Source organism: Ptychodera flava, unplaced genomic scaffold (assembly GCF_041260155.1).
Source record: "Ptychodera flava strain L36383 unplaced genomic scaffold, AS_Pfla_20210202 Scaffold_29__1_contigs__length_4469600_pilon, whole genome shotgun sequence".
NCBI lineage: Eukaryota > Metazoa > Hemichordata > Enteropneusta > Ptychoderidae > Ptychodera > Ptychodera flava.
The window spans coordinates 1865920-1879941 of record NW_027248351.1 but is presented as its reverse complement, the minus strand read 5'-3'; the positions used below and the strand labels follow the sequence as shown (position 1 = coordinate 1879941).

At 40.0% G+C, this 14022-nt stretch overlaps 1 protein-coding gene across 1 annotated transcript in view; it reads right to left on the bottom strand.

Moving 5' to 3' along the window:
• LOC139127207 (bifunctional purine biosynthesis protein ATIC-like) overlaps positions 1–14022 on the bottom strand; it is a 30234-nt gene that overhangs the window by 4674 nt on the left and 11538 nt on the right.

The window sequence follows — 14022 nt, the reverse complement described above, 5'->3', positions numbered from 1 at the left end:
ACACACATACTGTACTTGGCATACACACATACTGTACTTGGCATACACACATACTGTACTTGGCATACACATACTGTACTCGGCATACACACATACTGTACTTGGCACTCACACATACTGTACTTGGCATACACACATACTGTACTTGGCATACACACACACTGTACTTATTGATATCAGTGTTTATATTCAAGATGGTTAAACACATTGTACTGACAGGGTTCATGATTATACCAAGTCGTTGTAGCATTCAAAGTGGGGTATTGAAATAAATCTGTACAACCATGTTCTCTACGACAATGTTTGAGATAGCCCTTTACAAGCAAATATAGCCCTATACCAGTGAATATAGCCGTACATCACTGGATATAGCTCTACATCAATAGATATGGCCCTATATCAGTAGATGTAACCCTATAACAGTGGATATACGGTAGTCCAATAGCAGAGGACATAGCCCTTCATCAATAGATAGGACTCTATACCAGTAGATATAACCTTACAACAATTGATATAGCCCTGTAAGAGTAGATATAGCCCTACAAGTAGATGTAGTCCTACACCAGAAGATATAGCCCTACACCAGAAGATCTGGTCCTATAGTTCTACACCAGAAGCTATAGCCTTACAATTGTAGAGATAGCCCTATATCTGTAAATATGACCCTACATATAGATATAATCCTACATCAGTAGATATGGCCCTATACATGTAGATATAGCCCTATATACATAGATAAAGCCCTCCATCAGTAGATTATAACCCTCCACCAGTAGATATAGACCTACACCAGAAGATATAGCCCTTCACCAGTAGATTTAGCCCAACATCAATATATATAGCCCTACACCAGCCCTACATCTATAGATATGGCCCTATACATATCAATATAGTCCTACCATAAGTAGATATAGCCCTACACATGTGGATCTAGCCCTACATCAAAAGTTATGGTCCTATACATGTAGATATAACCCAGTACCAATAGATGTAGCCATATATACCGTACATAGATATAGTTCTTCATCAGGAGGTATAGCCCTCTTCCAATTGATCTAGCCCTACACCACTAGATATAGTGCCATACAAGTAGATATAGTCCTACACAAGTAGATATAGCCGTCAATAGTGGATATAGCACAACTCCAGTAGATATACTGGTAGCCCTCAACCAGTAGATGTAGCCCTTCACCAGTGAATACATAACCCTCAAACAGTAGATATAGCCCTACAACAGTAGATATACCGGTACCCCTGTATTCATATGGTCCAATACAAGTTGATATAGCCCTACTCTAATAGATATAGTCCAACAAAAAAAGATATTGCCTTCCACCAATAGATCTAGCCCTACACTAGTAGATATAGACCTACCCCTGTAGATATAACCTTACACCAGTTGATATAGCCATAAACCAGTAGATATAGCCATAACCAATTGATATAGCCCTACACCAGTAGATAAAAACCTATGCCAGTAGATGTAGTCCTACATCAGTGTGAATAGCCATAAACCTGTAGATATAGCCCTACACCAGTTGGATATAGCAATACACCAGTGGGTATAGCCATAAACCTGTAGATATAGCCATAAACCATTAGATATAGCCCTACACCAGTGGATATAGCAATACACCAGTGGGTATAGCCATAAACCTGTAGATATAGCCATAAACCATTAGATATAGCCCTAAACCAGTGGATATAGCAATACACCAGTGGGTATAGCCCTACGCCAGTGTATATAGCCCTACGCCAGTGGATATAGCCCTACACCAGTGGATATAGCCCTACACCGTTAGATATAGCACTACACCAGTGGATATAGCCCTACACCAGTGGATATAGCCCTACACCAGTGGATATAGCCCTACGCCAGTGGATATAGCCCTACACCAGTGGATATAGCCCTACACCATTAGATACAGCCCTACACCAGTGGATATACCCTACCGGACAGATGTAAGTTGACCACTTCACGCGGAAATACCCCATGTTTATATAGATCAATTAGCGGTAACGTCCGCGTGAACAAATATGTAAACACGAGAGATTACAAGATACCGCGGAACAATTACCTGCGTGATAAAATCGTGTATAGGTTTGGTGGAACACGCCCTCAACGTTCATACCGTTGTCATTCTAAATCTACCCGGAAGATATGGCCCTGCATTTTTACGAACACATTTCGCTCCTTTTCATTTTGTTATTGAAGTGTTTTTAATGTTATGAAGTTTGTTGGTATTCTGTACTTCTTAAATGTAAGATCCGTCCATGCCATGGGCGATAGTTTCACCCATTAGGCTACGTGGGACCATTTTTACCCTGCGTACGTGGTGGTGCGGTAGGCCATGTACCGCACTTGATCACGTTGCACGCGTGTTGCATTTATGTCAGATAAGAGTGCCTAAGAATTCTATCTTCGACTGGTACGTCTGAACTCGCGAGTCTTTTGTCGCAAGTCCCAATCAGCGACTGTCTCAAAGTATATCTGCGTCTGTCTCCGATAATATCTTTGTTCAGATGAATTTACCTCTACGATCATCGCAGCTAAAGTTTACGACATGTCATCAATTGCGAAGAGTGCACATCTTGAGCAGTTTTGGCAGGGTACGTGTGATCAAAGAAATAAAATACATGAACGTAACAAGCTTGTTTTCTTATTGTCTGTATTATTTCACGCAGAGGGAACGACTGTCTTTGGATTTTGACGGTTGAGTGTTAAGTAACGTGTTATTTTAACATGGATGATTTTCCGACCTTAGTTATCGAATATTATTAAAGTGGCACAGTTCGGAAAAATTTACTTACGTCGCAAAAAGCTTGTCATTTTTTCAACAGACAATCTCTTCCAACATTGTTATCAATGTAGTAAATGTACAAACCCATGCCTTTACTTACTTTCAAGTGGGGTGAATTAACCAATCATAGTGTCGCATTATCTTTTCTGAACCAAAAAAGCCTCTGCCGACTTTGACATCGATTTATTTCATTTACAGCTTTATGGGCCTTTTTCATTTGATATCGGGACACGTTTTCAAATGTCGAATTATCTCTTCTGACTTTATCAATGTATTTAATTTACAAGCCCATGGGCCTTCATGTTTGCAATTTTGGTATCAATTAACCTATGTCGCATTAATTTTTTGGAAGAAAAATCGCATCCAACTTTGTTGTTGACGTATTTTATTTACACATCCATAGGCCTTTTCCCGATATCCAGCCGGGACAAATGTACCGACATTGTAATCACTTTTCTGAGTCGAAATTTCCTTCCGACATTGCCATCACTGCATTTCTTTCTAAAAACACGGTGCTTTGTACATTTTCAGTATCAAAACGAATGTTCCGATGTCGTGCCATATATTATTCTGAACCTGAAATCTTTTCCGACTTGACATTTCGAGGAATTAACGAAACTGTACAAGAGTTCATCTACTTTCGTAGGGATAATGGAGATGACATGTAATGGGTAACCGAACTAATAATCGAATAAATTTTTTTCGTGAGGTATTTGATAAAAATTCGCACATAATATTAGATATAATATACGATAAATTACCAAGTTTTCACATGCAAACAGACCAATGGTTGCAAAACTGAACAACACGTAATTGTCAACGCATACAAAGGTTAGGCTCAGCCAACCGGCCGATGATGACTCGGACCGGACAAGATACATGGTACATGAACGCATCAGAACACTTTATTAGTTCATGATCCCATCAGGAATGCAGTCTTGTAGAACTTTTTTATTAAAATGCTTGCTTTTCTTACTACGGTCATCTTCAAAGTTCCTGCTTTCCCGAGATGTCCAAGTTCTGGCTCTCTCGATTTCACCCATGTCTGTGCAATATGGATCAGAATTGACCTTCATATTTCGAAGATTTGACTTTATAGAAAAATCCTTAACGATTTCATTTGCAGATTCGACAACGGGGATGACTGTAACTTGAGTAAACTGATTTAATTATCGAATTAATTGCTGTTTCGGTACGTACTGTTTGCGAGAGTAAAGCACAGAATTTGAAACGTCATTTCTACTGTTTGATATACGCATGCGTATTTGATTCATACCGGTTGCAACATCACCGTGTACGTGTTGACATAGCCTGGCTTTCCCACAAGCGGTCAGGAAGGTCTCTGCCCACGCCCGGGGCCCACGCCCGGGGTCTCTGCTGACTGATTCAGCCAAGTAAAACATTGTTTGGTCAGATCGAAAGATGGAACCATAAAAAGAGTGACAAGTGACTACTGCACCACGTCGAGGAGGCAGACTGTGTCTACAGTTTCTCGCGAACCACCGTCACGGTACGGTCGATACGGTCGCCACTGTGTAAATATGCTTCCCCCCACCGAGCCACCCACTGGCCAAATGCTCGAGGGCGAGTGCGAAAGCACGGGTTAAATTTTTAGATGCACTGACAAACAGCTGAAGCGGCTACGGGCAGTCTGCGTCGATATAGGTCCCAGCGAGGTTTTTAATCGAGTGGTATTGGCATGAAGTTGAATCATTGACCCTCGAGAAAACGAAGGTCTGTTGAATATGCCAGTGCAGTGTCACTTATGCAAGCATGGCTTGTTTGCTACCCCAGCCATTTCACCTCGTCTCAGTGAAGTCTTATTGAAATCCTGAGCAAGCATTTCGGGCGTTAAATATGATTTTGATGACTACTCAATCAAAAGTTTAAATCCATTTCTGATCGGAGTTTATAGGAGACGAACTAGTGTAATTCAAAGTGGCGTATATAACGGCAGTTCCGTGTGATGATCAACTTCGCTATAGCCAGCGGTGTTTCCTCGGGCAAGGACCCGGGCAAGTCCCTCGGAACATCCATATAATGAAACGTTGACCTACCAACACCGTGCGGACCCAATGATTTGTAATGTGAACCGGGCCGTAGTTCTTCCATTATTCAATGGAGGTAACAAATCACTGAGATCCGTTAGCATTCGTTGATAATCTAGAATCCTTCAGGTCAAATAGGTATTTTTCGGAAACAAAGAAAAACTGCAGTCTCCATCATTAATGGTCATGGTCTCATTTACGACGCGTCGACGCGATGGAATGGCCATGCAAGACCAGACTGAGGGGCAAGACAGTCAGTTGCCGATCTTCTGCAGTGGAGGATGATACAGAAGTGGGCAAAACTGTCAAAATATATAGCGTGCAGATACCTCGCCTTTCAATATGAAAAATGTAACAATATAAAACGGGGGGAGGATTGCAGAAACGCTGTCAGGCACGCAGTGAACAAAACCAGAACGATGTACTTGGTCTGGACGCTCGATCGAACGTACACAGTACATGCAGTGGGTGCATACGGCGATGATGGGTGATAAAAACCAATCACACGATCTTTTGTAGAGCTGTACTTTATCATATCGATATATGTATATTTCCGAAACATTGTGACGCTACCAGAGTTAGGCAAACGCAATTTTTTTATTAATTTATTCATTCTATATGTCAAGTCTGTTATTGTGTGGACATCGCCCTTACAACGTGCACTCTATGGAGACGTCATCAGTCTTGATAATACCGTACTTGTCACGTGCATAGCAGAAAACGCCAATGTTTTGTTTTGAAAGTTTGTTTACAAACAGCTTTTCTAGGCAGCCGCAAAGTATCAAAATGAACGTGTTTGTGTGCCGGGATTGGTGAGAGGCTTACTTAAATTCCTAGAAAGAGTACTTCCACGTAGTATGGGTTATTTGCTTTAGTTTTACGAGAAAAAAATGACAATTTGTTTCATATTGCAACTTTAAAGCCTTATGTCTGATAAAATATTGTCTTTAATACATAACTCCTGTAAAACCATGGAAATATGTACGAAACCACGTCTATTAGCATTTTGTTTGACCTGTTATGAGCTGGCAATGAAGCGATGTGACTGATTGAGTGGAAGGACGGACGCGTACGTGAAACGCCCCTGTAACTTTTGGTAAACTCTATCCCTGAACAACGGTAGTTTTGCGTTCTTTCAAGGACGAATCGCGGACAGTCGAGACTCGTTCAGAATGGCGTGTGTCTGTGTGATTGTCTAGACCAGTTTCTATTTTGTGTTCAATTTTATGGCTGCAATATTATTTTTTAAAAACTAACGAAACACAAAACTGTGAATTTTGGTGTACGGCAATAATGCAATGACCCGGATGAAATCATACCTTGATAAAATAATGCCGTTAACATCTTTTTAGATTTCTTGAACGTCACGAAAACGGGTACAAATGATCGTGCATACAAAAATCAGTATAGCAGATTCTACGTTCGGTTCGTCGTATTAAAATCATAAAACCGGTCAAAACAATCACTGATGCCAACAACAAAAATGCATGTGGCGAAGGACCAGTTGTTTCGTCCCATAATGCTAAGAGAAGGAATAATTCTCAGGCCTTCAGGATAATTTCTTGTGCCGTACAATTATTCAGTGGCAGATTAGTAACACTTCTAGTTTGTCTCTGGAGAAATTTACATCATTACATCACAGCGGCCACTGCCTGTCACAAAGTGTGGGGACGGTAATATTTGCTCAATAAACACTGAAAGACACTTCCAGGTATAATCTGTTTGTCAAATTCTGAAGTAGTTAATCAGCAGTTGACAGTTTGTTTGCAGATTAAAGTCTGGTTTATATTTCCAACTTCACCTCTCAACCTACAAAACGATCACAGTGCGTTGTGCCATTTTGTACACAGTTGCTTTGTGGCGGTCTGACGTAAGTTCCGTGAATTGCCTCGGAAGAAATTCCATTGAGGGAATCTCAAGTTCTAAATGAGGAGTAATTGTAATGTCTCTAAAAATGAAGATCAAAAAATTAATAACAAGCATTACCGCGCAGAGGAGTTTGGCAGCGATGGTGAAAGTTCAGAAATACCCCAACCACTCATGAACCTCCATGCTCCAACCATGAAGATCAAGGGCGGTTGTCATGCCAACGGCGTTGAAGTGTTGTCAGAAGGGGTCAATAAACTTCCAGGGAATGCGGGCAAAGGGGCAAAGGCATTCACTTGACTGTTGGTTCACTCTAAAGAAAATCATGTTACAAGTTGCAGTACTGAAAGTTATTACTGTGATTACCAAAGAAAGCAAACAGAATGCAGCTGAGAATGCCATACCACCAGCATATCAAGGGCATCAAGTGTTGTTGATACTTGCCAAATCCCACTAAAACCAGGGACGGTGTAAAGTAGTCCTCTTTAGGGAATACATTTGGTCGTGCCCACATTTGGTGGTATTTGAGCCGGCGTAATTTAAAGCCCTGTGCTGTTTTATATCATGATTTCTTGTTATTTTACATATGTAAAGCTCAAAAGGGGACAATATGACTCTACCGTACTCGCCATAATCAGCGGAGACATGGGAGCAATTTCTCTGCCTTGATTATAAACTTTTTTTTGCAAAACGTCATGAGCAACTTTCAAAGCTTACGGACAGTTTTTAAAGGTTTACAGTAAATCACCACACACTTTCGGGGATTTGCCGAACAGTTTGGCTTTGTATGATTTTTAAAACAGTGTTACCGGTACACGGGACCCATCTCAACGGATGATTTCGATCTCTGTCACAGGGAGGTTTACATGATACAAGTGCACATAGTCCTGGATGGTTAATGTTATTGGAAAATACAAGTGCCAGAGAAGTAACTCGCGATTTTTTCCTTTCTGATTTCTGACATTGACAATGACTAATTAGAATAAGATTCTTTTGACGTCTCCAAAATATTCACTTGTCCTAAACTGTTCCTGTTTGGAAAAAAATGACCTTCACGTGTTTATTTTCAGTCCTGGTGAGGTAAAAACATTTTTAACATTTATCTGTGTCGTACAGAAAACCTTTACGAAAGGTGTCCCGTACAAAAGAATTTATTCTCAACATTGTGAGCAGGTCACGTCTTTTTGACCTATAACAAAACATCCGATAAATTATCTTATGAAAAAATAAGTTGGGTGAATGGCAGGCCTGTTAGGTTAATATACAATGTTGGACGTCAACACTAGCCATCCAGCAATCCGTTCACTGTCTTTTAGTTTTGTGGTTAAAACCTGGAAACCAAGTGTAAAGAAAACTGAACTTCTCTTACACATGTCTGATAGTTGCTTAGTAACAATGACTAAATCAGTGTACGTGAATATATCAAAGCGAAAGTGCGTTGAACCCACATGCCGTATTTTCAATGTGTTCAACGTCAAAAGAAAATTGGCAATCTTCAACGCTGGAAACTACAAGTAACTGAAAACTCGTCAGTAATTCTGTACTTCAAGTCTTGACATAAGGCATATCAAGTTAGAATTTGATGGTGACCGGGACATCTCGCATAATTTTACAGGAGAAATACCGTCACTTTAGTCAACGGCGTAAAACAAATGAAAACGTAACTCTGGTAACCCGACGCCTCGATGAAAATCAAGAGACCCTAAAGGCCTATTTTATTCGAAATCATGGCCTTAACTTTTAAGGTTGCAGCTTCATATTATTTCAGAAATGTATTAACGGTTGCAGCAACGGTCAGGTTATGTGGTCGGACTCGTATCAGGATCATTACGTCACGCATTGACATGACGCATGGGTCAAACTGCGACAATAATAAATGGGGTTTGAGCCTGTGAATCGTAAAAGAATCATTTCTCATTGAAACATAACAGCAAAGTAAACAGAGAAATAAAGTTTTAACACATTTTTACACGATATAATGATAAAAGTAGTATAATCATACTGCTTTCTGTAACATTTGTTGGTTGTGAAATACCGGTAGTTACAAACACCAAAAAAATGTTCCGAACGTAAAAGTGGATGTCTTTCAGTGTTGAGAGCATGATATCGGTTTTTCGTTTTGCTTTCATTTGCCATGTTATATCACATCAGCGTGAAGAAAAAAGTCAACTACAAAAACAACAGCTGACGTTACAGTGTGAAGGTGATACGGAAACGACAGAAGTTTCGTCGTATGACTTGACCTGCTATTGCCACACTTTTCTTCAGTTATACTTCTAAGGGGGAAGGTGTTCAAGTAACGAGTGATACCAAGCCAAACACTTTAGACTAGATTGAAAAGACGTTATGTTGTCCAAAAGTGCAAAATGTTGATAGATGCCGGGAGATTAGAAAAATATAAATGCTGTCCCGAACGCGTGTACCGCGGTAATCAGTTTCAGATCACACTGGTACCGGTCAGACCGTGATAAATCATACCTGTGAGTAAACCTTAGAAAATGAAATGAAAATATTTTTTTCCAATAACTATGCCTCAATGTACCGTAATTCAATCTCACAGCACTAAACTTTGTTTTCTCTGCTGAAAGCGGAAGTAATGTAACTAAGGATGATTTCAATTGTGTCACGCAATTAACACGATTGGAACTAATTTGGGATAATTGGATTTTAATATTTTTCAAATTTCTCAAAAGTGTTAGGTACCGTATAACTGAATGTTGCAATATTGCAAATTACTCGTAAAAACAAGTGTGTAATGTAAAAGAAAGACAGATTAGATTACATTTGTAGCTTAAATCGGCATTAGTTCACCGTCCAATTATCCCAAATTAGTTCCAATCGTGTTCCTGAGGGTTGTTTCACGGCATACAGGACCGCCTGTGACAAAGAAAAGGCCCATTCGCTATGTCATAGGAGCAGTCCGGCGCGACTGTGATGACGACTGTCACACATGTCCGACCTACCTAATTCAGTACCTCATTTCTGTGTGATCACAAAACACACTTTGTTATTCGCCTAATTGATGTTGTCTGAGAAAACGGCACTTGCGCTTTGCAGATACCGATTTCATATGATTTGTATTGCAATAGGGCGAAAATCGTTTGTATCAATGAAAGACAGTAAAGATTCATAAAAATCGTCGAGTGCGTTAAAGCTTACGGTATCGGGAAATAAACTGGCACCCAGCCACGGTAGTGTGATGTGAATTTCCGCGGAAGATTCGTTCAATAGCTGTGGCCTTATATACCCCCCAAAATTAGTGGAAATTATACGGCTATTAGAGAGTTGGCTCATACCGAGGGCACGTCCAGCTGTTTTTTCTAACATAAGAGTAAACCTTCTTTCGAGCATGTTACTGTAAATGCGGCCAGGGAGAAATTAGTGCATTGACCTTTTAACTTGCTGCGGTAATTTCTGCATATTGTTATCTGCCGACTTGCTTTCATTCCAATAGGTTTTCAATAAACGATATATAATGAGAAACAAGTTAAGACTATGTTGAAGACGTGTATATGTTGTTCAATATTGAAAAATGTCCATGGGCGATGGGAGATTCAATGGTTCTCTAAATGTGAACTTCCGCGGTAATCAGTTTTAGGTCAGAGTCACACCCGTTATGGGCCATGGGCCGTTTGTAAAATATATCAAGTAAGTCTTATACCGAGATAGATCAATACTTTTAAATTCATGAGAGTCAATCTTGTTTACGCCTACATAAAATATGTCAATCCAAGGGGGAAGCAGTTGAAGCAACGAGTGATACAAAGCCAAACACTTTGAATTAGATTGAAAAGACTTTATTTGTCCAAACGTGCAAAATTTTGATACACGCCAGGAGATTAGAAATGTACCGTAAATGCTGCTCGAACGCGTGTACCGCGGTAATTAGTTTCAGATCACACTGGTACCGGTCAGACCGTGATAAATCATACCTGTAAGTAAACCTTAGAAATGAAATGAAAATACGATTCCAATAATTCAATCTCCCAGCACTAAACTTTGTTTTCTCTGCTGAAAGCGTCAGTAATGATGTAACTGAGGGTGATTTCAATTGTGTCACGCAATGCGATGTTACTATGATTAAATTGAGGGTTGTTTCACGGCATACAGGACTGCCTATGACATGGTAGAAAAGGCCACTTCGCTATGTCATAGGAGCAGTCCGGCGCGACTGTGATGACGACTGTCACACATGTCCGACCGACCTAATACAGTACCTCATTTCTGTGTGATCACAAAACAGACTTTGTTATATTCGCTTAATTTATGTTGTCTTAGAAAATGGCACTTGCGCTATGTAGATGTCGATTCATAATTATGATTGTATTGCAATAGGGCGAAAATCGTTTGTATAAATGGAAGACAGTAAAGATTCAAAAAAATAGGTGGTTAAAGCTTACGGCATCCGGAAATAAACTGGCACCCAGCTACGGTAGTGTGAAGTGAATTTCAGCGGAAGATGTTCAATAGCTGCCATATTTACGCCGGGCCTTATATACCAAAAACAAATTTTAGTGGAAATTATACGGCTATAATAGAGAGATGGCTCATACCGATACCGAGGAACGTCCAGCTGTATTTCTTAACGTAATAGTAAACCTTCTCTCGAGCGTGTTACTGTAAGTGTGGCGAGAGAGAAAGTGCATTGAACTTTTAACTTGCTGCGGTAATTTCAGCATGGTATCTGCCGACTTGCTTTTATTTATTCCATAAGGTTTTCAATAAACGACATAATGAGAGACAAGTTTAGACTACGTTGAAGACGTATTATGTTGTTCAATAGTGAAAAATGTCCATGGGCGATGGGAGATTCATTGGTTCTTTAAAAGTGAACTTCCGCGGTAATCAGTTTTAGGTCAGAGTCACACCCGTTATGGGCCTTGGCTGTTTGTGAAATATAGTAAGTCCTATACCGAGATGGATCATACTTTTTAAAGTCATGATAGTCAATCTTGTTTACGCCTACATAAAAATATGTCAACCGAAGGGGGGAGCAGTTCAAGTAACGAGTGATACCAAGCCAAACACTTTAGACTAGATTGAAAGACGTTATGTTGTCCAAAAGTGCAAAATGTTGATAGATGCCGGGAGATTAGAAAAATGTAAATGCTGCCCCGAACGCGTGTACCGCGGTAATCAGTTTCAGATTACACTGGTACCGGTCAGACGGTGATAAATCATACCCGTGAGTAAACCTTAGAAAATGAAAATATGCCTCAATGTACGGTAATTCAATCTCCCGGCACTAAACTTTGTTTTCTCTGCTGAAAGCGGAAGTAATGTAACTTAGGATGATTTCAATTGTGTCACGCAATCCCATGTTACTATAAATGATTGCTATATTGACTTGAGGGTTGTTTCACGGCACACAGGACTGCCTATGACATGGTAGAAAAGGCCACTTCGCTATGTCATAGGAGCAGTCCGGCGCGACTGTGATGACTACTGTCACACATGTCCGACCGACCTAATACAGTACCTCATTTCTGTGTGATCACAAAACACCGTGACACTTTGGTATGTTAGCCTAATTGATGTTGTCTGAGAAAATGACACGTGGGCTATGCAGTCATCAATTTCATATGATTTTATTGAAAAGGGGATAAATCGTTAGTATCCATGAAAGACAGTAGAGATTCATAAAAAATCGTCGAGTGGGTTAAAGCTTATCGGGAGATAAACTGGCACCCACCTATACGGTAGTGCTTACTGATGTGAATTTCCGCGGAAGATTTGTTCAATAGCTGCCATATTTACGTGGGGCCTTATATACCCCCCTAAAATTAGTGGAAATAATACAGCTATTAAAGAGTTGGCTTATACCGAGGGCACGTCCAGCGTCATTTATTAGTAACGTAAGAGTAAATCTTCTCTCGAGCGTGTTACTGTAAATGCGGCGAGAAAGTGCATTGACCTTTTAACTTGTTGTGGCAGTTTCTGCATATTGTTATCCCCTGACTTGCTTTTATTCCAATAGGTTTCAATAAATGATATAATGAAAAACAAGTTTAGACTATGTTGAAGACGTATTATGTTGTTCAATAGTGAAAAATGTCCATAGGCGACGGGAGATTCAATGGTTCTCTAAACGTGAACTTCCGCGGTAATCAGTTTTAGGTCCGGGTCACATCCGTATGGGCCATGGGCCGTTTGTGAAATATATCCAGTAAGTCTTATACGGAGATGGATCAATACTTTTAAATTCATGAGAGTCAATCTTGTTTACGCCTACATAAAAATATGTTAACCCAAACCACACTTTAAATTGCTCCGATCTTAAAATGTTTCTCACCGTGCACTTGAAATGAAAGTGCGCGGGGTTACGCGGGAATGTAATGAAAAGAGGTTTTTACTTATGTCACGCATAGGCCTACCGGTAAACATGTCTTTTTTCGTTCAGTGTTGAGGTTTTTTACGAAGATTTTTTGTTTTCTGTACGACTTATATGCAAGATGGGTATGTTTGCTGTTTGCCTTCTTGTGCTAAATATTGGTAAGACCCCTTTTTACCCGGTGTGCAATTGTGTACCACTCTCTCACGTTGTTTACCCGTGTTGTTACTGACTGAACCTCAAAGTTACCGTATACGGGGGTTCATTAAAATGAAAATCAAGTCTCAAGCTACATTAAAAATACAGTAGTTCTTTACTCTCGGGAAGAGTCATGTGTTTACCGCGGTATTAAAAGCAAATAAAACCCGACGTCTGCTTGAAATTCCGCCCACCTACCCACTGATGACTTCGACCTTTTTTCGACATTATGGCCTTGAATCATGAACTTCTAATATTGCAGCTTGGTAGGATTTCAGAAATGTTACCAATATTCGGCCGGGAGTTTTATTGCAGCACTGTATCTTAACAGGTCTCAGGCGAACTTGTAAGCCTACAAGCAACTTAATGATTGGACGTAATTACGTGAAACGAAACCCGTACGCAGCGTACCAAAAAGGATCACTTTCAAATGGTATAGACTCGATAGTGAAAAGGTATAAAACACACGTATCGTAAAGGGGACAAGTGATTTAAACCTTTATTGTGTAACATTGTTGCAATTAAAGAAATTCAAAATAAAATAGCCTCACTGATGATACCAAATATATACATGTGATTTCCAACGCGTTTTGTGTTGTCCCTGGGGAAAGCAAGCATTAATTTATTAATTTATTTACGCAAGCTTGTTTATCTGCAGCAATCCGTAGCCTAGTAACAATCATCAGAAGACTGTCACATCGCGGGGTCAATCAAGCAAGTTTCATCGCTGTGTTTGAGCTATTTACCCTTCAGGACATTCGTCGACCTCAGGGAGGTT